We start from the raw sequence: 27,513 nt of genomic DNA, 5'->3' as shown, positions 1-27,513 counted from the left end.
AGTGAGCGAGCATTAACCAATCAGAGATGATTGCGATCGTGACATTGTAGCTGTCAAACAACCGCGGTAGGGCCACTGGTTACACCCTGTATTACTATCACTATCTATCACGGCTCAATGTCTGGTAGTGTTAATTTATAGCAGGTACCTACTTAAGTACCTATCTAATTTTAGTATCTAATCTATCTTGTTTCTTTGTACTCTGCTATAAAAATAAATCACATTACGCCGTTGTTCTTGCCAGACACCGATTTTATTCAGTTATAATATTATGCCTTCAATTTGGATCTGAAATTCTCTTGTATCTAAAAGATAACCAAGAATATCTTAGAAAATTGGTTTTAGCGTAATAATCTCTATTTTGCTTTTCACAAACAACAAAATATACTCTATTTCACGAAAAATAAAGTTTAAAGTCAAATGGATTACATTGCTTGAAAAAGCTCTCAGTGATAATGTTATATCGTCATAAGTGTATTTGCTCTGGTTTTAAATAGAACTATGCTGCTTATGTAATAGGGTTTAAAATAGAATGAAGGAATAAACTAGATGAATGAATCTGATTCCCATTCACCTTGTTTCTTTTTGCGCTTTATCCAAAGCTTTAGAACTTTTCGTTTGAAAAAGAAATTGAGATATGTTGTGGCCGTATGGTAATAATTAAATGCGGCAACGGTGGAAGATGTTTACTGAGAGCCGGCTTATGATCTACTCTCGCTTATGGACTAACAATAACAATAAATAAATCTTACATACTATTGTTTAAATCTTATTGCCTAACTACCTAACCTACATAATTTTGCATCACCTCTCTTTCAATCCGATGTGCAGGCAACCTACTTTGATATATTGAGGAGTTGCATTTTTATGTTACAGCTAATATGAACATGCTACGTTTAAACTGTCAATTCGTACATATTACAACTCCCCTGAAAATGTATGCGGTTACCCCTCCCCTTAAAAGAAAAAAAAAATGTTAGACGCTACATCGAATCAGAAGAAAAGATGATGACAATCACAAAAATAAAATCTAATGCTAAATAAAATTAAATTATGTAAGGATACATTTTTTTTAGTTACTTCCTGTGCTTAAAGTGCAATTTATCTTATCTCTTACTTCGTATGGGCATACTTTCAACCTTACTTATAAATAGAAAAATCGTAATCTATTAAGTGCAGTCAAGGATTTAACTTTTACAAAAGTTTCGAAAAATCCCATCATATGTAATAAAATAATCTCAAAATAGCATCATAGGTATTAGATATGTATAAGCTGAGGTATCGATTTCACAAATCGACTTCAAAAGATTCTATAACCTATCAAATAGTCGTCATCATAAGTATACAGCTGTCGTTTTAGCATCGTCGTAAGACCTATTATTAAGTAAACATCTCAGGTATTTATATTTCCTGGACAGTCAAAATAAATCTCTCCTAGTCTTCATCTTCCTTTCAAGTTACTTCTTCACATAATACAAATAAATAAACAAATAAACAAATCAACAAACGCGGCGCGTACTCTCCTAATAAATATTTAACATAACATGCTTGCAAGCATTTTTCATAAGACTTATAGTCTTCATCAAACTTATTTCTTTCAATAAGTATTTCAATAACATTCAACTTTTCATTAATAATTCTAGGTCTTTCACTAACACCAGCGCGGTAGATAATGATCAAGAGTCTAGACATATATATAGTTGAATGAGGAGGTACTAAATATGCGCAAAACATCGCGTCCAAACAAATAAATAACAATCATCTTCCTACGTCAGTATGTCTCAATCCCAAAATAAATAATTGTATATTTTATACCTAGCACTTCTACAGCCGAAGGGTGATCAAGCCTTTGGTTTGCAGAGTCCTAATTTGTCAAAGACGAATAAAGTCTTATATCGTCAAAACTAGCACGAAACTAGACGAAAAACGTCTGTAGGGGAAAAAATTCTCCTTATTTCATATTCATTTCCTTGTATTTGCAAATTGCATCTCGAGCAAAATCATTGTCTCGTATAAGAATACAAAATGTTCCGGTACGCGTGTGTCGTTGACCACGCGATGACACCGTTATAATTCTCTGAATCATTATATTTCGATTTTAACACCGAATATTTATGAGTGAAGTAAGGACCTATTCATTTATTAATTATCCATTATTATTTTAAACTATTCTACACACTATATAAAATCTTATAAATAAAGCACGAACGGAACTTATTAGTAGATAGTGAAGCAAGTATTATTTATTATAAAAAACCAATATTTACCTAACCTACGTACAAAATTAAATTAACTAGGTACCCAAGAAAAAAAAATTACAATAGCTACACATTCTACCTATTTGCCCATTACGAGAGATAAATTGCACTTACTTTAACTGTTAGCGACGCATTTCAATAGTCAATTTCGTGACCGCCGTGTAGTCGCCGTCGTCATCAGGACTGGTTTTGGTCATCAGGTCCGGAGGTCTGGAGTCTGCGCCTCTTCTTTACTGCATCTTAGTGGGCCGGGAAAACCCTGGACTCCTCGAACTGGGCCGGGAATACCCTGGACACCTCCTAGTTGTGGCCGGGATAACCCTGGACGCACGATGATGCTGGGCCGATCAATGAAGCTTGAGATGTCTTCTGTTCATAAGCGATTCATTTTTGGGCTTATTTCTTGATGTTAGTGTTTCTTGATGTTAGTTTTTCTTGATTTTTAATACAGGACGTAGAATTATTTTCTTCATTTTGTTTTAATTGAGTCTTGAATCTTGATATTCTTTAGAAAATTGTGTAGTCTTCTTCTTGATCGGTGCCCAGCCGGTGCACGCACTTAGATTAGGCATGCACCGACTGGCAAGGGTCGCCATGAGATATGTTGTGGCCGTATGGTAATAATTAAATGCGGCAACGGTGGAAGATGTTTACTGAGAGCCGGCTTATGATCTACTCTCGCTTATGGACTAACAATAACAATAAATAAATCTTACATACTATTGTTTTAAACTTATTGCTTAACGACCTAACCTACATAATTTTGCATCACCTCTCTTTCAATCCGATGTGCAGGCAACCTACTTTGATATATTGAGGAGTTGCATTTTTATGTTACAGCTAATATGAACATGCTACGTTTAAACTGTCAATTCGTACATATTACAAAATAAGTACCTATTGGTTTTATCAAACTGTTGGCTTTTATGAAAATCAATGCTGGTTTTAATTCAATTATACTTAAAAGTACGAAGCATTGATTAATAATTATTTGTTATGCAAGGTTTGTATTGAATTCCGAGGCAGCGAAGGATTCTAAGGTTGAACCACGAGCGAAGCGAGTGGTTCAAATATTTCAAAGGCTCGAGTGCAAATAAATTTGCAGCCGTGCGAAACACACAACTTTTCATCTCACTACAGCGAGGAAAACGCTAAATGTTCGATACAAGAAGCGCCAGTACCGAACCGTAGGTTTCAAAAGGTTTCAATAAAAAGTTTCTATATTAATAGAGCACAACCACAAGTCAGGCAGTGAAGGAGGTTCTAATTCAAGAAGATTCTATTTAAAAATAAAGTTTTTTTTTCGGGTGCGAATTCAAGTTAATTTCAGGTTTAGAATTCAAATTTAAAATTCTTAAAATAAATTTTTTTTTTTTTTTTTAATATAATAAAACTTAAAGCTAGCCTTATCTAATTACTATATAAATCATGACCGCGTGGAATGGTGCCAAGAATACTGGCTGCATTTCCGCGCTGGACAGCCAGGCTGATCCGCTGCGCAAAAAATGAGCCAGCCCTTCTGTCACCAGTTGAGGCTATTAATCGCGGTGAAATGTCTCGTAAAAAATTTTTAGCACTAAGACTCCATGGCCCCAGGGTCTCCACGGCAAACGGCACAAAAATGTAACTCTCTATAAGAGAGGCATACTTGCGCCGCTTGCCGTTTTCAGCTGTTTCTGCTGCGGCTCCCGGTCTTGATGCTATTTCTTGGATGAATGATTACCATATGTCTATTTAAATAAATAAAAAATAAATCATTTTCATAATTCAACAAACTTCATTATATTGTTTACTCAATAAAGCTGAAACGGAGTAGGTAGGTATTATGTTTAATTTAGTTAAATAAGAAAAATGTTCCTAATTGTCACATAATACCTACTTAGTAAATAATAATAAATACTTAGTAAAGACAGTAAGGACAAACCGCGTTTCTGAACGTTTCATTATCACGTGGTATTTTTAATAGATAAAAAGTAAACTTACGCAACCATAGACCACAGTTTGTCACGTTCGAATTTCAACTTGTACTTTGCACGCTAGCAAGCAAAATTACCACTTTCCACTTTCCACTCAGATTTCAAAGGGCAAAAAGATTGTTTCCGAGCGAGTGAGATGAAAATTACTTAATATCAAGTAGGTAGGTACAGTAATTGTCTGGTTTGTTAACTTTTTTGTCATAAGCTACAAAACAAAAAGGAACGTATTTTCACGGACTCGGATCTGTAGATTGATTCCGGAAAACCTGTATCAATCATTATTACAATCAGAATTGTTGTGATTGCCTGAATGTATGGTATGCTTATTGCAACAATGCATTGTAGCCAATAGTGAGCGAGCGTCAACCAATCTGAGGTAATTGCGATCGTCACACTGTATCTGTCATTTTACCACAATCGAGCCGCGGATGAGTGCGTAACCGCCGTTACTTGTCAGATATTATCAGTATAAAAATAAAATGGAAGTAGATGTAAGTCCCGTAAATTGCCAATGCGCGTGGACGCCATTTTAGTGACGTGAGCACTAGACTGATGTTTCAAGCTGATGGTCTATTTTTATTTCGGCTGACCTCAAAATGACGTCATTTCGATGTTAATGAGACATGGTTCCAGTGTAATAGCAATTTGCGGGACTTATACTGAACAATATTTTGCAGCCGACCGACCAGTCAATAAATAATATGGACTTGAATATATTATTTGATGGCACTCGCCGCGTAATGCCGTCCCTGGCAGCGCGCTTGCGTGGAGACATCGACCGCCGCCATTTTTAAAAACCCCATCCCATACTTAGTGGGGTAAACTGGGAACTGGTGGTCGAAAATAAAACTTTGACACTTGACAGTCACGCATCACATTGAGTACCTATTTCTTGGATGAATGATTACCACTATCTTCTTATTAGTGGGAGGTCCCGGGTTCGATTCCTGGCAGGAGTTTGGAATTACATAAATAACAATAGATCGCACAAATCTGTATCAAATCACACGGTGTGGATTCCACACCGCCTAGCTGATGCTTACTCATTTCTCAAACGATGCCTATTTATTCCCAAAGAAATCCATTAAAATCTCGGGAAAGACCCTTGTCATTGTGATCCATGAATTTTATTCCCACGGTACCATCGTAGCTTCTACGTTCAACTGTCATAATCCAAATCTATAGATGTAACTAGCTTCTGCCCGCGGCTTCGCCCGCGTGGCCTACAGGAAACAAATAGCATTTTTTTCAGAAATTAACATTATAACATCAGGACGCGCACCCTGCACCACCAGCAAAACCTTCCAACCCCCAAACCCCCATTTCATCCCTTTGGGGGGGGGCTATCGGTGGCTATCATTCACTGAGTTAACCATCGATGAGTTAACGAATCAGTAGGCTGGTCAAACCGCTGCACCCTGGTTCTACACACTTGAGATTTTTACTTGACTTATACTTGACTGATGTTTTCTCTTAAAATTCATATAAACACTATTTTGTTATTTGAATTTCTAATCATTTCAACTTTGTTTGGATCATAATCCACACGGACAATGACGAAAAAACTAGTGTCCCTACTCTAGTGGACCATTTCACAGGTAAAGAGCGCGCGAGCGAGAACACTCGATTCGTTGCGTGTTGGAAAGGGAAACAAAGAAACTATTTGGTCAAATTAATTCACCAAAAAATCGTTTACTAAGTTTCACGGAAAGTAAATTTTCGCACTTCGCACAATTTGAGAGCCTCAATAGCTCAACCGGTGAAGCAGTGGACTGAAAACCGAAGGGTCGACGGTTCAAACCCCGCCCGTTGCACTATTGTCGTACCTACTCCTAGCACAAGTCTGACACTTAGTTAGAGAGGAAAGGGGAATATTGGTCATGTAACATGGCTAATATTCTTTATCTTTCTTTATTTTAGAAAAATAAACAAATCATAAGTAGGTACGAAAATTTACTTTCCGTGAAATATCGCCTGTGAAATTTTTGCGAAGAAAACTAATAATTTCACCAAATTTATAATAAAAATGATTTTAAATTGGAAGTAGAGCTCATCTCTAGTCCTCTACAGTCAGCAGCGCCCTACGTGGTAGTAAAACGTAGGTAGGTGTCAGGTAATTTTGTAGTAAGTATCAGATATTTTGCTTTACTGAATTTAAGTTAATTTTTCTGAATTCATAAGCATTATTTCTTGAAGGCAGTTAAACTTTTATTTTGTTTTTTCTTTAATTTTTTTTTTGTATCATGTCGTTAGGTTAAGATTTTCTTGTTTTGATTTTATGTATTAGATTATAATGGGGCTGACATGTATTTAAATATAAAAGGCCCTAAATAAATAAAGAAAGAAAAAAAAAAAGTTAATTTTTCCGTGAAAAATAACGAAATAAATACTTTTAAAGTCAACCTCCCTCCAGCCAGCAGGATATTTTGGAGCCCCACATCGCTGGAGAGAGAGAGAGAGAAGAACAACGAAATTCTGGATGGATCGGGCTGAAATTTGGCATGAAGACAGCTATTATGATGTAGGCATCCGCTAAGAAAGGATTTTTGAAAATTCAACACTTAAAAGGGTACTTAAAATACCAGTTTGAAATATGTTAGTCCACGCGGACGAAGTCGCGAGCATAAGCTAGTAAGAACTAAACTTGTACTTTCGACATGGCAGTTGACACATAAAGTTAAAATGGCGCGTGAGAACTTAAAATTTACAACTACACCAACATTATACAACATGCTTTTACAGTACGCGGCCAAAAGTAATGAACATCGATCTTTAGAAGGAGACAGCAGATTTGTAGAGCACTGTCTCGGTCGTTGGAACCGACAAATCGTCATATGGGTATGAGTGACAGAGACAACGCTCTACAAAGATGAAATGTCATTCTAAAGGCCGATGTTCATCACTCTCATTCATGTATCACAGAACGGAATGATATTTTTTTGACGCAAATATATTGTAAACTACTACGTGCGTGATAAATTACTAACGGATGACGTGCTAGTTTTTTTTAAAAAGTTTAGCTGCCAATGAAACTGCGCGTCTATAAATTATTTGAACCCTTTGATATGGATGCTTTTATACCTAGCACTTTAACAGTATAACATTGTATTGTATTTTCAAAATTGCCGACTAATAAACTCTAGATAGGCAAAGCTGATGGCCTCTGTCCAACAAGGTGAGTCTTCCCACGCTGCGCTTATCTATCGATATTTTGAATTATCGTGCAAAATGTCAAAAAAATACGACTGTAGTACGGAACCCTCGTTGCGCGAGCCTGACTCGCATTTGACCGGTTTTTTTCCAATAAATTCGAAGTTGTTCAGCCGGCCCGCTATCTAAAAGCCCTTTATGTAAAAGCAGCTTTTCTCCCCCACTTGGCCCGGATCGCCCTGGCAGCCTCCCAATAACTCGGCAGAATGCAAAACTTTGTCGCTACTTAAACCACGTTCGTCCCACTTTGTGTCTTATATTAATTATTATTGCGTCTTTTTTAAAGTCTCTAGGTACTATAATAGTAGCCTACTTAGTAACTTGTTATGTACAGATTTTTATTTATTTTTGTGCATTATAGTTTTTGATCCATCGTGCAAAATGTGGAAAAAAATACCAGAACTTACGGGACCCTAGATGCGCGAGTCTGACTCGCACTTGACCGCTTTTTAAACATCTTAATTATGATAATTTATACAACAATAATAAGGTGATGTCCGCGACTTTGTCTGAGTGATTTGTTAAAACTTAAAAATGTTACATCAGCTTGTACGACAGTACAAAATCTTTTGTGTGCGGTCTGACTCGCACTCGACCACTTTTTAAACATCTTAATTATAATCTAAATATATAAAAGGAAAAGGTGACTGACTGACTGACTGACTGACTGACTGATCTATCAACGCACAGCTCAAACTACTGGACGGATCGGGCTGAAATTTTGCATGCAGATAGCTATTATGACGTAGGCATCCGCTAAGAAAAGATTTTTGAAAATTCATCCCCTAAGGGGGTGAAATAGGGGTTTTAAATTTGTGTAGTCCACGCGGACGAAGTCGCGAGCATAAGCTAGTAATTTATATACAACAATAATAAGGCCCGGGACTTTGTCTGCGTGATTTTTTTAAATCCCGTAGGAACTCTTTGTTTTCCCGGGATGTAAAGTAGCCTATGTCCGTCTCAAGAATGCTAGCTATCTTTGTGCCAAATTACGTTAAAATCGGTTAATCGGATGGGCCGTGAAAAGCTAGCAGGCAGATAGATAAACGAACAGACAGACACACTTTCACATTTATAATATTAGAATGGAATAGTTTGGATAATATTACTTAGTAAGTAGATTTTCTAATTTAATATGATAAGACTAGCTTATGCTCGCGACTTCGTCCGCGTGTACTTCACAAATTTCAAACCCCTATTTCACCCCCTTAGGGGTTGAATTTTCAAAAATCCTTTCTTAGCGGATGCCTACGTCATAATAGCTATCTGCATGCCAAATTTCAGCCCGATCCGTCCAGTAGTTTGAGCTGTGCGTTGATAGATCAGTCAGTCAGTCAGTCAGTCAGTCACCCTTTCCTTTTATATATTTAGATTAAGATCTACATATTTAATTTAGGGCTCTAACTATGTAGCAGAATTTCATTAAGGACAAGTAGGTGCGTGAACAAAGCAAGATATACGATCACTCAAGATGAAATGTGTTGTAAACGGTAAATGTATGCTTACAATTACGAATGTCATGTCGTCGCCAACCCAAACACCTTTTCGTAATCTTGGCTGATTTTACTCTAAGAAAATTTGAAGACAGAAGATTAATAGCGCCCAAATAAATCCCTTGATACGTTTATTTACCTACATAATTCGTTGTTCCAGAATCATTTTTTCGCCGCGCGAATTTATCCGGGTCGATTTTAGTTTTTTAAAAATTCTGTGGGAACTTGTTTTTCCAGGATAAAAAGTAGTTTATGTCACTCTCCAGGGCAAAAATCACGTGGATTCATTGATAGGTGGATAGGTGCTGTATTATTGCCGTGACAAATGGCATGCCATCCCGCAGGAACTGTTTGTTTTCCCGGGATTAAAAGTAGCCCATGTATATGTCATTCCTTAGGTGTTTTACTATAGCCATGCAAAAAATCACGTGAATCTTTGCTCCATTGCAATGTGATTGAAGGACAAACCAATAAACAAACAAACTTTTGCAATTTTAATATTATACTAGGTAGATGTTACCCGTGACTTCTTCCGCGTGGATTTAGGTTTTTAAAAATCTCGTAGGAACTTTTTGGTTTTCTGGGATAAGAAGTAGTCGATGTCCGTCAATAGGATGCAAGCTATCGTTGAAGACAGACAAACAGACATATTTTCTCATTTATTGTATTAGTATGGATAGAGAGAAGTAGGGAATGGAGATATCCAAGTTTACTCTTTATTAGTCTCCTACTTGTATTTAGATAACATCGTTCAGCAAAACTTCCAAAATTTTGTTGACCAAACTAACATTGCCACCCGCAAAATGATTTGATTTCGATTTGAGCTTCGAAATACGAGAAACAGCCGAAATTCCTAAATCCGATGATCGTTTTGTGGTTAGGCGTGAGATATCGACCGTGTCTTATGCCCAGGGCCTATTTTTAGCAATCGACCCATTTGCCTCCTATACCTACATGAAAATTTCAGGAGCATTCCATTGGCTGAGGTGCCATGACGTCACAATGAGATGCCGCCCAATCAGAGGCGGAGGCTTTGCGCATGGCCGGGAAGGCTTTGCTTCGGCTCCGGCGAAGGATGTCAGTCTGGGCTTGCGAAACCCAGGTGTGCCAAGCTCGCGTCAACACAGCACAAGGTTAATATTTTCACTTATTTATCCGCCATTTTGGTTTTACGTTACGTTTAAATTTCGAGTTCCATTTTCAAATTCAGGTGTTATTATAGTGTTTGATATTTTCTATACGCTTCTGTTTTATGTGCCTATGGAAGTTGCGTTATATAATCGTGGTTTTGCTGTTGCGTAATGTATGTGGTGTGCGAGTGAGTGGGAGGATATGTTGGGGGCGTGTGAGAGGGATGGCGTTAGTTAGTGATTTTTTTAGTGAGGCTACACTATGTAGAACATGTATTTTATATGTATTTTAAATAAGTTTGTGGAATAGATTAGCGAATAAAACTATACGCCAATGCGGTAATTTCGTAGACGGTCTACCGCACTGCTACAAAATTGTTTCGTAGCTCGTAGCTCAGTTTAATAATTATATGCAAATATTAAATTTAAATATTATTATGCAGACCAAAATAATATTGTGTTTACGTAAAATGTAAAAGTTAACCTTTACATTTAACCTTAACCTTTATAATTAAACGGCATTATATATTATACTAAAATCAGAGAGCTCTAAATATGAGGTAAAAAATAGCCAAAATTTCTATTTAGGTAGGTAGATAAAACATTCCCTAGAAATTATTCATTAATTAATTACCTCATTAGCATTGTAATTTGTACCATCATAGTTTTTTTCAAATTTCTACCAATCTAGTATAATATTATAAGAGTAATTTATTTATTTATTAATTAACCAAATCCATACTAATATTATAAATGCGAAAGTGTGTCTGTCTGTCTGTCCGTCTGTCTGTTTGTGTGTCTATCCGTCTGTCTGTCTGTCTATCTGTCTGTCTGCTAGCCTTTTACGGCCTATCCGTTCAACCGATTTTGGCGAAATTTCGTAGTTCTAGTTCTTCTATATTATATGTAAGGTCCTATTACATGATAGGCAGTTAAGATTACTTTACGATTATGTGCCACTTATGATATGCAAGGACTACCACCGCCCGGTTAGGTTATTAAACCGGATTAAACGGATTTTTAACCTCAAAGTCTGTATCAAACGTGCGACAATGAGCATGCTGCGCTTGCAAAAGACTAGCTTATGCTTGCGACTTCGTCCGCGTGGACTACACAAATCTCAAACCCCTATTTCACCCCCTTAGGGGTTGAATTTTCAAAAACCCTTTCTTAGCGGATGCTTAAGTCACAATAGCAATCTGCATGCCAAATTTCAGTCCGATCTGTCCAGTAGTTTGAGCTGTGCGTCAGGCAGTCAGTCAGTCAAGTCAAGCCAAGTCAATTATAAAATTCTAGCGTCTGGGTTCTAGACACATGCATGTTGCTAGCAACATTTTTTATAGTAATTTTCCTACACACACACAGTCTGAGAGTGAAATTACGTCTCAAGATAAGGGCTTTCGGATGTCTGCCGCCGGAAACCGGTGCTCTAACCGTTTCCGGTCGCCATTTTCTGAGCGGAAGTCTGCTCGGTTTTATGACTTCCGACTCTTCTCGTACGAAAATTCAAAGCTTTTGTGCATGACTTTTTATGACACTGTTGCATGAAAACAAAACTTGTGAGCATGCATCTTAGTTTTTGGAACTTTCTTAGTTGAATTCTGTATAGGACTGCCAAAAAATGGGGTTTATGTATCTATGTGAGTTTCTTTATTCCACCATAACTTCTAGATGTCTGTAGATTGGGATGTATGGGATATCATCATAGACACTGACTAGGCACTAGCGAGAGACACTGCAGGCTTTAATTTTTTTTATAAAAAATTCAATAAGTACCTTTGTATTTTTTGCTGTACCTAACCATAATTTAAAGTAAACAAGTGATTTTAAATTGCTATGTACGAGAAATGTATCGAAAATAGGTAGGTACGTACTCTACTCAAAATAAAACTTCTCTAAAATAATCTGGAAGAGCCTTGCTCACATTATATAACTTGTTAGTTCTTTGATATGTGTACCTATCCACGTCTATGTCTAAGAATTAAAACCAACTTTTTCCTTGTTCCAGAAAATCATCTCGGCGCACCATGAGCGAGCACTAACGCCCAAAAAAAGTCCTAAACAAACCGATACATATCAAAAAATGCACTGATAGCATTAACTGTACTTTAGATTATACACAACATACTAGATTATAAAAAAAATATTGCACTTTGCTATTTAATTTTTTAAGAAGGAAAAAGAATAGTGTAAGTCGTACGAAATTTGAAAGTTCGTGTTCGGATTTTCCGCGCGCGTGGGGCAGTCGCCCCCTGGGCTTTGACCGTGGAGGACGAGGGGGGAGCGCTGCTCGGGCGGCTGCAGGGCGCGCTGCGGGGCGGCGCCGCAGCCGCTTCGCCCTCACGAGTCGCCAACTCCATCAAAGGCTACCTCACTAACAAAGTTGGCTCGCTTCAATTGAGAGATACAGGTATGTTTATTCATGCAATACTTTTATATTAATTGAGCGTATTTTATTAATCTGTGTAGAGTTTCAGCGCAGTGAACGACAAAGCATAGAAGGCGTGCTTACTGCAATTGTTATTTGAAAATAAGGGCCACAAACTGACATCTGATCAATCATGATTAAGTGACGCGTTTAAAGTAACTTCGTGATGATGGGTACGTACTGTGTATCATGATTCATGCGAGACTGGCTGCTTTTTTGATTGGCCGACACAAAATGATAGGTACAGAGCTAAGTACAGTCGGATTGATCGGATTGAAGACGTATGTATGTGGTAAAGATCGCTTACCATGGTAGAGATTTCGTTGCGCTATAAAATAAAATAAAAATAAAAATCTTTTTTATTCAAATAAACTTTTACAAGAACTTTCGAATAGTCGGATGCATCTACCACATATAATTTAGTGTACAGGGTAGGTATTTCTATAACTTATCGTTCACTATAGTTTAGCGTCTGTTATGATGATGCCATTATCAGTAAACGGTAATTTACAGCAAAGACATTAAATTTTAGTATACCTACAACAGAATTAGCCGCATTGCTACATTATTTAAATAAAATATTTTACCACATAATTTGAATAAAATATTAAGGCCATTTGAATAAAATAATATAAACGCCGAGTTTTTAGGTCAAAAGGTATTGCACTTGACATATTTCACCTTCAAAACGTTACAGCAAAATACTTAACTGGTAACAGTTTTAACTTTCATCCCACAGCACCCTAATCAGGGGCCGGGAGGCTGCGAGTGACGTCGGAAAATCGAGTTGCCTTTGATCCAACACGTTACCAGCAAATTGACATTAACTAACAACATTTTGGGATCATGGTTATCTTTTTATTTGCCTCTGCAGCGGTTGAAAGATCTTTGCTAGAATCTCGTTATAGGATCCATCTAAGGTTCCTACAACACTTTACTGACCAACTGGCATTTAACTAACAACATTTTGGGATCATGGTTATCTTTTTATATGCCTCTGCAGCGGTTGAAAGATCTTTGCTAGAATCTCGTTATAGGATCCACCTAAGGTCCAATACTTTACTGGCAAACTGACATTATTAAACTAACAGCATTTTGGGATCACGGTTTCCTTTTTATTTGCCTCCTTACATTACCTGACAGGTCGAGATAGCAATCGGAGTGGGAATGCCCCGCGCAGTCAACGCACGAACCGGCGGTGCGGGAGAGTGCGGGTGTGCGGGGCGGCCCCCCGTCTCATACACCGGTTGCCATCTCGACCTGTCACGTACCTACGTTTTATCACAGTCCTACTGTGACAATAGACAAGTGTTGACCGACGAAGTCTTCCACATATTGTAAATATTTAAGTTTTTTTAATATGTTTTTTTAAGTCATAACAGTTATACCCAACATAATATACAAAGATTATTTACCTTTGTCTACTTTTTATATCTATAAGTACTTCATGCAAAACTATCTACACTAATCCCGTCAAAAAAATTAAATACCTCGCAACACCTTTGTAGTACCTTGTAGTACCTAGTCGTTTTTTTTTTGTTGAGAAGAAAGTATATTTACTCCATGCAAAACCAACATGACGATGACATAGTAATTAATAGGTCCTTGTTTGATGCCGAGATAGTTTTAGAATAATAGATCCTTGGTTTAAGTTTTAATTAGGTACTTAGGTACCTACCGTACGTTCTGCAACTAGGACAGTAGGTATAAAACACAGTTATGTTTGTTTTACCCAGCTAGAAACAGCGCTTTATCTTTCATCCAAACTTTTCACTCAGGAAAAACATTGCTTCTCCGTTGTTTGCTTTGTTCTTGTTAAGTCATCCCGCCCCCGTTTTATTTAATAAGGGCCAAATATTTGCACGTCGTTAGCTCCCTTCCAAAATAAATGTTATTGCATGGAATATGGAACAAAATATTATGAGTATTTTATTGGATACTTACACCTAAAAATTTTACTCACGTAATTGATTAACTTAAGTACAACTATGCCTCATGCTTACAATTTCGTCTGCGTATACCGTAGCAACTTCGCTTTTCCGGCATAAAAAGTAGCCTACGTCCATCTGACGACCTCCCTGACGCAGTGGTCTTGTTAGTTAAAATTTCTGGTTGGTATAGTGGGAGGCTTCGGCCGTGGCTAGTTATCACCCTACCGGCAAAGTCGTTCCACCAAGCGATTTAGCGTTCCGGTACGACGCCGTGTAGAAACCAAAGGGGTATGGGTTTAATAAAAACTGCCATACCCCTTCCAGGTTAGCCTGCATCCATCTTAGATTGCATCATCAGTCCAGGTGAAATCGCAGTCAAGGGTAAATGTATCTTTACAATCAAGATCACAAAACTTTCGTTTGACGCATTAGCCGCCATAAATCTAGTGAGTGAAATTCCCCCAGTTTCATAACAGCTCGGTATATAATTCGAACACAGCGCATGATCCATTACTCTGTTTTGGCGTGTTTGAAAGACAAACCAACAAACAAACACACTATCACATTTGTTTATAATAATATAAGTAAGCGTACGTATAGCGGTTTTGTGTCATGCTGAAATGTCACACTTTGCCGCTCTGGAATAAATGTAGCTTTACTAACAGGACCACAAAACTTTCGTTCGACCACAAATCTAATTAGTGGGATAAATTCCCCCAGTTTCACAACCCAGCTCAGTGTTATTATTCGAGCACAACGCATGCTCCGTTACTCTTTGAACGTTACTGTTTGAAAGACACACCAACAAACAAACCCACTATCACATTTATAATAATAATTATGAGTCGTGTAGCGGCCTTGTGTCATGCTGAAATAAATTTAGCTTTACTAACAGGACCGCAAAACTTTCGTTTGACGTAATAAATCTAGTAAGCGGGTGAATTCCCCCAGTTTCATAACCTAGCTCGGTGTATTATTCGAGTAGAGCGCAAACCGCGTAACGACAATCTTCAAAGGAGTAACAATTTGCCAACTTTGCCCCTTCACCCCGTCTAATTGCATCAATTACGCCCGCCGAGAAGTTATGGCTAGGCTGTACTACTACGTACTAAGATTTGTTTTATATTGTGGAAGAGGTTAATTCATTTTGGTAAACGACTAAACGAGCAATCCTTGCTACCTATAAAATGTTTGATACACTCTCATAAACAAATCTAAACTTTCATAGGTGCCTACTGTTTACATAAGACCGCAATTACATCTGTATTTTTACTCAAGTGATTAACCTAAAATCTTACGACTTTACCACAGAGAATTCAACCTCAACAGTACGCATATAGGTACAAGGTTTTGCATGAAAACAAAATCGTAAAATGTTGGCGGGGGACAGGGGAGAATGCTTTTGGTGGACTCAAAAGTCGCGTAATCAAGACAATTTGCGGAACATTCTTGTATGTGTCATTTAAGTTAGTTTTGTTGTCAATCAATTACGTAAGCTACTTACGTGAGTAAAACTTACAGGCATAGAGATGTAATCGCGGCCCAATGTCCATCTATCCGTAAAAAATAGAAACTGACTGACTGAAATATTATTAAGTATCAATTTACAGCCAGCTCTGCTCTCTATAATAGATATTTTACTAAAGAATAGCGATGAAACCATAAACGCTGATACCTACCTTAAATCTAATCACACGAAACATTTTTGCTCAACATATTATTTTCTGCTACGAGCAGCTAGGATGTGGAATGCTCTTTCCGTATTGCCTGCCCTACCTAAACCTAAATATAACAAAGCAAGAGTGACTTGACATCTTCTAGGCAAGCGCACTCCAACCTTAGCCGACGTAGAAGATAATTGTAGATATTTTTCACAGAGATATTTTTCTAAATGTAAGTATCTGTACCTGTACGAATTCTTACAATAAATTGTTTCGACTTTCCTTCTTTTGATGTTATCATAGAAACATAAGTAATTGTACAGACATAAATATAAGTCTATCAAACAAAGGTAGGTACCTGGTATAGCCGGGAGGTTGGGGTGGGCTAAAGCTAAGACCATGAATATTTGATATCGCCCCTGCCTCGGGCATGACTCGAAACTCGTGTAGCACGCGAATATTATATCCGACAGATGGTGAACTAGAATAAATGCGTTTGAAGAAAATAGTAGGTAGGTACTTACCTACTGTCTTTTGGTAACCAAGCTTTTTTTTTATTCAGATACAAGTTAGCCCTTGACTGCAACCTCACTAGTGGTTAAGTGATTATGCAGGCTAAGATGAAAGCGGGCTAACCTGGAAGGGGTATGGCAGTTTTTATTAAACCCATGCCCCTTTGGTTTCTACACGGCATCGGACCGGAACGCTAAATCGCTTGGCGGCACGGCTTTGCCGGTAGGGTGGTAACTAGCCACGGCCGAAGCCTTCCACCCGACCAGAACAGAAATTTAGAAATTATAAAATTCCAAACCCCTGCCAGGAATCGAACCCGAGACCTCCCACTAGTAAGACCACAGTTATTACCACTGGGCCAGGGAGGTCGTCAAAATATTATTTGAATCACTTCTAGATCTTATTTGAATCATTAAAGCTTTCTACAAACTCTTACCTAAGTAATTGAATCACAAGGTTTTGTTTATCTTGTTGAGAGAAACTATGTTCTTGTACACAGATTTCCAAAGTCTATTCGGCCTCTAAGGGGGTGAAAGGCGGGTTGAAAAGTTATATGAAAATCCTATGTATTTGAAGTTAGAGATATGAAAATTGGTGAAACTGAGTGAGTAGGTAAGTGAGGCATTTTGCAGCGGGAAAATTTCAGATCTCATGAGAAACCAGAAGTTTTAGGCGGACTAAGTCGCGGGCAACTGCTAGTAATATAATATTATAAATGGATGTTTGATGATGATGATGGTTTCGATGTTTGAATGTTTGGATATTTGTTACTCAATCACGCAAAAACGGCTGAACGGATTTCGATGAAATTTGGAGTGGAGATAGATTATACCCTGGATTAACACATAGGCTACTTTTTATCCCGGAAAATCAAAGAGTTCCCGCGGGATTTTGAAACATGTAAATCCACGCGGACGAAATCGCGGGCATCAGCTAGTGTTTAATAATAAGCAATACCATGGAGCACGAAGAACGCCACATGAAAAAAAATCGTTAAAGTTCAAGGGTACCTAATATAGATCAAGGTGCCCTAAAAAACTCGAGCACCCCAATTATATTTTATACCACACTAACGTTTTCCCTTTGTCGCCCGGAAAATCCATTCGTCACGCGACGTCAAAGCAAGGGGGGCCATAACCTGCTATGACAATCGCGATTGTTGTTCAAGTACCATTGAAAGGTCTAATGACGCTTACATCCGTTATTAATAATTGATAATCTTGTACTAATTTTGATTGGATTTTCCGTTATTGTAGCTTTTCATTCATCATCATCATCATCATCAATAATAAGTTTTGGAAAATTAATTTGTAGAGTAAACTTGAAGAACTTAAAGTTGCAGGCGAGGTGGAATTTAGAATGGTTTTGAAAATCATAACTCATAAGACTTACTTTTGCTTTGTTTCACAAAAAGAAGAAACATTGTTTTATCTATCATCATCATCATGATCAACCCATCGCTGGCACACTACTGCACACGGGCCTCCTCTCAGGATGAGAATGGCTAGGCCATAGCCCGCTATGCTGGCCAAGTGCAGATTGTCAGACGATACGATTTGATATCTGTATAATATAAACGGAAAAGCTGACTGACTGACTGATCTATCAACGCACAGCTCAAACCACTGGACGAATCGGGCTGAAATTTGACATGCAAATAGCTATTATGACGTAGACATCCGCTAAGAAAGGATTTTTGAAAATTCATCCCCTATGAGGGTAAAATAGAGGTTTGAAGCTTGTGTAATCCACGCGGACGAAGTCGCGAGAATAAGGTAGTCATATATAAAGTAAGTAGGTACAAGAAACTTCGAAGCAAAAGTTACTAGAGGTAAAAATCAATACATTTCCCATCACAAATGTTGCCCCGGGGTAGAATGTTAACCAATTTATCTTTATAAATATGTAATGTGGGGTTGGAGGATGGCTTGGGTTTAGTAAAGTAGGTATGGGATGTATGGGATTTAATGTAGGTATTTTTTGTTTGTAAAATCGTTGACTTTCCATCCATAATATTACTAGCAGTTGCCCGCGACTTCGTCCGCGGAAAATTTCTGGTTTCTCATGAGATCTGAAATTTTTTCCGCTGCAAAAGGCCTCACTTACCTACTCACTCAGTCTCACCTTAAGGCACGGAACCCAGAATAGCTAAATGCCAATTTTCATATATCTAACTTCAAAAACATAGGATTTTCATATAACTTTTCAACCCCCTTTCACCCCCTTTATGCACTGTACATGAGGTAGGCATCCGCTAAGAAAGGATTTTTGAAAATTCAACATCTAAGGGGGCGAAATAGGGGTTCGAAATTTGTGTAGTCCACGCGGACGGAGTCGCGGGCATAAGCTAGGGAAATATAAAAGCAGTAGATGGTACCCACGACATAGTCCAAATGTATTTTTCTCGCTGTTTTAATATTTAATAATAATAATAATGTTCTTTATTTCAGGCAAAATGTACCCATATTATTACAATAGTCAATAAAATTATAAATAAAATAAAAATAATTAAAATCTACAATAAAAGTAATAACAAAAATAAGTACAATAATGTATTATTGTATAGTATTTCTATCATTATTTTCGATTCGCACTGCGATGCTGCGTCAACCAATACCGGTAGATGGCGACATCCAAGTGCTCACACATCGTCCGGAGAATCTCATTATTAGAGTGCCGTAGTCGCTCCCAAAAGGAAGCTATTCTGGAGCGAATAATCGCGAAGAAGTCGGGCATTCTTGCCGATGCGAACATGATGAACGCACTACAGAATCGTGGTAGTTTCATCAGGATGCGGTAGGCATCATTGTACTGCACCCTGATGGCACCATACGAGCGTCTTGTGTAGTTAAACCATAGTTGGCAAGTTTACAGGTTTTGACAGAACGCTCTGAAAAGAGTGTTTTAACTTGAAAACTAATAAAAATACAGAGTAGTTATTTTTGATGCGTGAATTTGATTAGCAGTATTTGAATTTAAAATTAAGAGGCCCGCAAAGTAAGGGGAGACGTAGCAAGGCCGTAGCCAGGAATTTAGCTTCGGTGAGGCCGAACACTGAAAAAAAGTTATATAATTTATATTAAGTAAAGATGGGCGTTATTGGCTATTTACGGCAACGGTTAATCAACAGTTACTTAGTTTCAATACCGATATTGTTAACCGTTGCCGAATATCGGTATCAGTTTCCGCAGTAGTAACTAAGCTAGCTGCCGTATCAATACCGTCTGTATAGCTAGCGCGCGCATATTCACTAAAATAAAACCAATTTTACTTTCATGAATATCGTGAAGTAATCACAACCTTAAGTTCATAACAGTAAAGTTTAATTTGATCATTGACATAGGTCAAACTATAGTGGACGCCTGCACGAATAGTTTGCCACAGTCCAGTTAACCAAAAACATTTCATAAAGATTGATAAACCAAAGAGGACCTTATCTCTATTACTCTAAGGCTAACTGTATTTAGAATGATAGATCAAAGTGTAATGGACAAGTAGTACTTGTACAGTTAAGCCTTAGCGTAATAGAGATAAGGTCGGCTTTGGTTTACCAAGTTCTTAGTTACTAAGCCGGTAGCCAATAACCGCTCCTTCTCAGCTTTCAGTGAAAGAAAGAAAGAGAAGGCATAATTATTGCGTTTCTAGTTACCCAAAAACCAAACAATGCATTGTCGGTTGCCAGTTGGCAGTGTTGCGTTGTCAGGTGGTTCGTCATAGATGATAACTGAAAACCGTTGCTAGCTACGACAATAACGCTATGGTACGCTATAGGCACGGCAGCGGTTTTCAGTTAAGTTAAGCTATAGCGGACACATGTCTAATATTAAGTGGGTATAAAAACCGGCCAAGTGCGAGTCAGGCTCGCGCAATGAGGGTTCCGTACTACAGTCGTATTTTTTTGACTTTTTGATCGATAATTCAAAAACTATGATGCATAAAAATAAATAAAAATCTGTTTTAGAATGTACAGGTGAAAACCTTTCATATGATGCCCCACTTGATATAGTTATCTCACTTCGAAAGTTGAAAATACTAATTATTAGTTCATGACCACAATTTAATTTTTTTTTGTGATCTAACCCTAAATTCACGGTTTTCAGATTTTTCCCCAAATGTCAGCTATAAGATCTACCTACCTGCCAAATTTCATGATTCTAGGTCAACGGTAAGTACCCTGTAGGTTTCTTGACAGACAGACAGACAGACAGACAACAAAGTGATCGAAAAATCGGAGAAATTTGACAGTGTTTCTTCTCAGTAAAATTTCACCTTTCATTTCAAGCAGCAGTAACCGAGCGAAGCGAGCGCGAAATTTATTCAAACTAAAAAGAAAATTCGTCTTATTTTCTGGGATTTCGCAAACGAGGGGAGGGGTTCAAACTTGCTTCGCTCGCAACCTTACCCTCTGCATATTGACTGGAGAGTTGAGACGTAAGTAGAGAACCACGCAACGCCCCTGGTTAGCTCAGAGATAAATAGCCGGCGGGGCAGAGGGCGCTGATTGCCCCAGCGGCTGCGACGTGATTAGAATTTGTACGGCTGCAGCTCCTTACTATCGGGGGGTCGGATAGCTTCATCAGCTGATTTCAAATAGGAATGTACTCGAATCAATTACTGTGTAATGATTTGAGATAGGTATAAAACTGTAGGTATTAGTAACTGTAGGTATTTCCTCCTTGCCTCAGAGAGTACGCTAACTCAAGCCAAATTTTGATAAATATTTTTTTTAGGATAGCTCCCCTACATGTAAAGTGGGGATAAACCTTTTTTTTCTCGTCTACCCCATAGTGTGGGGTATCGTTGAATAGGTCTTTTAAAAATACTGTGGGTCTGTAAACATTATTTTTTTATTACTAGATCCGTTTGTAAAATATGATGTTTTAAAGTATTAGTAAATTAGAGTCAAGTGTCCCCCACCCCTCTCTATCAGCCAAATGGTAGTATATAGGAACGTGAAAAAATTCACAGCAGCAGTATATATAATCAATTTTAAAGGAAAACTATCATGGCTAAGTAGGGTTCACATGTTAAGGAGTTACATCTGTTTTTCGAGGATTGTGACTACGGAACCCTACAATGCGCGTGGCCCGCCACGCACTTGACCGGTTTTTTTTCATATCTATCAAACAGAAACAAAACAAAGCAACATAAAATTTTCATCCGAAGATAAATTGTGTCCATTAGGGAAAGTTGAACAAAAGCAGCGTCCAATAAAGATACCAGGCACACTTCCGGTATTACTCGCTGGTCTTCACGGATAATATCCGCCCCTAATTAGGGTTGCCACACAATAAACATTTTCCGGGACAGAAAATTGAAATTCGGGACCAGCAAAAATTATATTTGCTTTGAGTCCGTGAATACGGATATAAAAATCTCGGACCGGACCAAATCCAAGCTATTCAGTGGACATCTTTGACATATCTACGTCATATTATGTTCACAATTTCACGATTTCGACGGAATATTGTAAAGTAGCTTGCACTTTGAAGACGGATATAGGATACTTTCCATCCCGGGAAAACCAAGTGTTTAGTTAAATATAGGTAATTATATCTACCCGATCGGGATAAGTAGGAACTAGTATTTATAATTTTTTTTGTGAAAACTTCACTGGCTTAATGAAATTTCTAGATTAAAGTTAAAACTATGTACCTAATATATTTAGCTGTTTGTTTTCTTAAAAAAACCCCAATTACACGGGTCGTGGTCACGAGCCGTGCAACAAAAATGTCAAACAAAACCGTGCAATAGAAACATCAAATTAATCGTGGTATGTACCCGTTATTTACATTAAAATAATATGTCATTAAACCACGAAAATATAAGTTTAAAATCATTAGTTTCCTCGAAGTGGAGGTAAAAACACTATCATAAAAATTAAAACATAATATGAGTACCTACATAAACTTTACCGAATATTAACCGTACCGTATCCGACACGGAATTTTGTCTCTACATTCCCTTTGAAACAACAATCTATTGTCAATTGCAGGAATCCGGCAACTTTGGCGCGGAACAAACTTAATCCCACTTTTAATAAACACCGATTCCCCCTTTGTTAATATTCGCCCTTTCCTTAGGCTTACCGTTGTATTTCAACCACAACAATATCAGAATAGAGGGTGTGCGAGTGTATATTCTAGGTGCAGGGCTATCAACATGTCCCGGAATTTAAAATGTTATCTAATACATTAAACGGGATGAATTCATTTCACAACAAGCATTTCTTTTGATTTTTCTGAACCTTTTTGAATTCAAAAAAGTTGTAAGAATAATTCAGTGTGCGGGCCTTGGTATCCTTGGTATAGGATTGGTAGGGTTGTCAACTTGTCCCGAAATTCAGAGCAAGCACACTATAATTACATTACTTGTCTTCTGTGTTTTTATCCTTGTTTTTATGATGAATAGCAAGGTTAATCTTCTGTGTTTTTATCCTTGTTTTTATGATGAATAGCAAGTTTAATATTTTCTTTATAAGATTTCGCGGCCCATCCGGTTAACTGATTTTGACAAAATTTGGCACAGAGATAGCCCAGGAACGGACATAGGCTACTTTTTATCACAGAAAATCAAACAGTTCCCACAGCCACGGGATTTTGAAAACCTAAATCCACGCGGACGAAGTCGCGGGCATCATTTTATTTATTTTATTTTTATTTTTATTTATTCGGATCAACAAACAGTAGCACGCAGTGCTTGGATAAAAAAAACAGTAATAAAATAACTTAGTAATAATATACGTGCTACCCACTACGTCAACCACATCATCATCCACCATCATATAGCCACTACCCATATTAAAATGCGAAAGTGTGTTTGTTTGTTGGTTTATTGGTTGGTTGGTTTGTCCTTCAATCACGTCGCAACGGAGCAATGGATCCACGTGATTTTTTGCGTGGTATAGTATAGTCAAAGACCTGGGGAGTGACATTGGCTACTTTTTATCCCAGAAAATCGAAGAGTTCCCACGGGATTTAAAAAAACCTAAATCTACGCGGACAAAGTCGCAAGTATCAGCCAGTTGCTTATAAATATTAAATAGGTACTCCCCATAATAGCTAATAAAGTGTGAAAATATTTTCAAGAAGTTTCTCCCTTGACCGAAGAATACGAACCATTTTATCTGTGTATACTATAAAACTTATAGAACTACTTAATAAATATTTTGCAAATAAATATTATAGTCGGTACGACACACTCCTTGACAACTAATGATGCGTGAAATGGAACGCATTATAAATATCGGAGGAGGCCGGGGACATGTGGGCGCGTTATGACACAATAATATTGTTGTAAGATATCCTACCCCTTACCGCTTTGTCATCACAAAGGCTGCGGATAAACGTCCGGTTTATTTGACGCAATGGTATTATATTTGAAGAAAAAAAAATGTAATTTTATAATGTCTTGTAATGTCAAATAATGATGTACTTAGTTAATGTAATCATATTGTCTTACAGCGTTATTTAAAGAATGATGTTATTTTATTTTTATTTTACGATGTTTTTATTTTTTAGGAAAAGTCTTTTTCCATCGTCTCGTGTACGTAATGAAAGAAATATATATAACTAAGGTTACCTCAAACTCACTCAAATACTCAAATAGCTAATTTTTATAATGCCTGGCCAAGGGCGGTATAAGTCCCACAAATTGCTAATGCGCGTGGCCGCCATTTTAGTTACGTCAGCACTAGACTGAAGTTTCGAGCTGATGGTATATTTTTATTTCGGCTGACGTCGAAATAACGTCATTTCGATGATAATGAGACATGGTTCCAGACTTATATACAGGTTTCTCACGATGTTTTCCTTCATCGGTAATATTTAACTGTTTAAACGCACATAACTCCGAAAAGTTAGATGTGCGTGCCAAGGATTGAACCCCTCTCTTTCTTGAATGGGAGGCCGTTTATCACCGCTCTGCTCTATAAAGGTTTCTATTTTTGAGCTATAAAGGTTTCTATTTTTGAGCTATAAAGGTTTCTATTTTTGAGCTATAAAGGTTTCTATTTTTCCGCCGCAAGACTACGTCCACCCTAACCAATACACATGTTCCTTTGTCCCCTGTTAAATTAGCCGTCAGTAACGCGAGGTACGCACTACGCAGGGTAGGGGAGATGATTTGTTACGATCCAGATAAGGCTCGCTAATACGTCACGGAACACGCTCGCGAGGAAAATTGACCGAGATTCTTATCTCGAGGGCGCCTTGAATAATCATGATGATGCGACCAGCTTCCGTTAGGGCAAGGGCCATGCGGATGTGTAGACCGGCGGGATACTTATAATTTTGCAAAACACACCCACCTCCACACGCACTCACATCCTTACATCCTTTACATTGTAGGTATAGTACGCGACAGGTCGAGATGGCAAGCGGGAGGGGGGGGGGGGGGGGGCGCACAGCCCTCGCGCTAACCCGGTGTGGGCGAGCGCACATGACGTGAGGGTGTGCGGGGCGCCTTATAGTTCGTACCCCGATTGCCATCTCGACCTGTCGCGTACTGTATATTATTTTAACTTTTTAAAATATAATGGTGCATGGTGTATTAGTTAACTGTAAATAGGAATGTTGCCTGTCATAAATAAAGGATTTCTTCGTGGTCACTAAATACAGGGTCTACCAAAATACGTCGGGTAATTTTAAGTTTGGTAACCATTTTAAATTATCAATTAAACAATAACTAAAATGTTTTATGACGTCACATTTCACTATTTTCATACAAGTTCCTATTCCTATACTAAACTCGCATTTTGATGTGTGATAAAAGAGTTGCTGATTTGATTAGTAAATAGTTCAATCAAAATATACTGTAGAAACCTCAGAATAGTCCATCCAAAAAGACTCCTCACGCGGCATTTTAACTCTATGGGTACTTAGTACTGTCATTACAAAAGTCGGTCCACCTTTATAATTAGGACTAAAACCGTACTTTTGACATGAAATTTGACACAAAAAGTTAAAATGGCGCGTGAAGAGTTAAATTTTACGAGTTATATGTACTTAATCCAAATACAGCGTTTATGAGCAAAACTTACAAAGATAAAATAGGGAGTAGAAAGCCAACAGATTGATCAGATGCGTGTCATATAAAGAGACCCGACATAAAGTAGGCCTAAAAAATTTATAGTTAGGGGACGTCAGCACAAAATGGAACATGACAATTCAGTTGTGGGCGGCGAAGGCGATAAAAGCTTTTCGCAATGTGGCCATGAAAGCTGGAACAAATGGCCCACGTAGAGAGCAAAGTGCTCATCGCGTTTACTAGGACAACATATAGACCGACCGGTAAGATAATAATATACTTATGTAGTGGCATGTACTTATGTAGTCGTACATTCTTAGTTTAGCACTTCGATTTATATCATTTGTTGCGATATTTAGATACTGACTAGCTGATGCCCGCGAATTCGTTTACGTGGAATTAGGTTTTATAAAAATCCCGTAAAAACTTTTTGATTTTCCGGAATAAAAAGTAGCATATGTCACTCTCCAGGTCTTTATCTATACACATGCAAAAAATCACGTCAGTCCGTTGCACCGTTGCGACGTGATTGAACGACAGACCAACAAACACACTTTCGCATTTATAATAAGGGTACTGATTTAAAGTACAATTAAGTTTCTTAATTTATTGCATTATGTTCCAACATTTTTTTAATATTCCCGTTTCCCCTCCAACTAAGCGTAAAGCTTGTGCTAGGAGTAGGTACGACAATAGTGCAACGGACGGGGTTTGAACTGCCGACCTTTCGGATTTCAGTCCACGCATTACCCGTTGAGCTATTGAGGCTCTATTGCTAACATTGTATTGAACATGTGCATAGATTTAAACATAGATTGAAATCGTCATGATATTAAGCAAAAGACTCAGCGCTTAGCACACGTATCATCATCATCATTAACTACAACCGATAGACATTCACTGCTGGATATAGGTCTCTTGTAGGGACTTCCACATGCCACGGTCTTGCGCCGCCTGAATCCAGCGGCTTCCTGCGACTTGCCTGATGTTATCCGCCCATCTAGTGGGGAGTCTTCTGAGACTGAGCTTTCGGTGCAAAGTTGCCATTCCAGCACCTTGGGACCCCAACGTCTATCGGTTTTTCGGACTAAGTGCCCTGCCCATTGCCACGTATAAACGGTATAAAAATGTCAACAAAAAGGAAATTTTCGACTTTTTAAAATAAAAACCTAAGTTGAATTTTATAAAAATTATGTCAGCTTTCCTCTTTTACAAAAGCTGATATCAAGCCCTGTTTCTGCATCCGTTTTATCACTCATAAAGTAGACCCCACCGCCGTAGCTCAGCCTCGACTCTCAAGTCTCAACCCTCACCACTTGACATTTCAATCCGTTGTCAAAACAAAAGGAATAGAATCCGTGACATTTTCGCATGCCATTTGAGAGTATCGCCTAACGAGGAACGGGGGCTAGGAGGCACTGTTAAGTGGTTGTAGCCCCCGGGTAAATTTCTTTTACTTATTCTAAATATCAAGAGAAGTGCTGAGCATGTAAAATGATTTTATAAATACGTAACAAGCCCTTTTCATTTATCATTCCCAAACAAACTTTATGCCATTTCCTTTGTAATCACTTGGTAGGTATTTGTTAATATTATTATATACACTAGATGATGCCCGCATCTTCGTCCGCTTGGATTTAGATTTTTAAAAATCCCGTTGGGGAATCTTGAATAAAAATAATATTCTGATAAAAAGTTTGTCTATGTCATTCTCCAGGGCTTTAACTATACCTAAGCAAACGTCATGTCGATCCGTTGCTCCGTTGCGACGTAATTGAAGGACAAACCAACAAACAAACACACTTTCGCATTCAGATTCAGATTCAGATTCAGATTTATTTGTTTGCTTTCATGTACATTTACATTTATTGATGGTGGGTGCTTAA

General features: G+C 37.9%; 2 protein-coding genes across 3 annotated transcripts in view; both read left to right on the top strand.

Moving 5' to 3' along the window:
- The window catches only part of ChT (choline transporter), a 447,845-nt gene that overhangs the window by 86,040 nt on the left and 334,292 nt on the right, over window positions 1-27,513 (top strand). The gene's annotated exons all lie outside the window — the stretch shown is intronic.
- The window catches only part of VAChT (Vesicular acetylcholine transporter), a 42,413-nt gene continuing 24,905 nt past the window's right edge, over window positions 10,006-27,513 (top strand). Inside the window, exons 1-2 of the mRNA XM_034972521.2 lie at window positions 10,006-10,070; window positions 12,076-12,477. The gene's annotated coding sequence lies outside the window, so the exon portion shown is untranslated. The remainder of the gene's footprint in view (window positions 10,071-12,075; window positions 12,478-27,513) is intronic.

The sequence above is a fragment of the Maniola hyperantus genome, chromosome 10, assembly GCF_902806685.2.
Source record: "Maniola hyperantus chromosome 10, iAphHyp1.2, whole genome shotgun sequence".
Classification (NCBI taxonomy): domain Eukaryota; kingdom Metazoa; phylum Arthropoda; class Insecta; order Lepidoptera; family Nymphalidae; genus Maniola; species Maniola hyperantus.
This window is presented reverse-complemented; position numbering and strand designations above follow the sequence as displayed.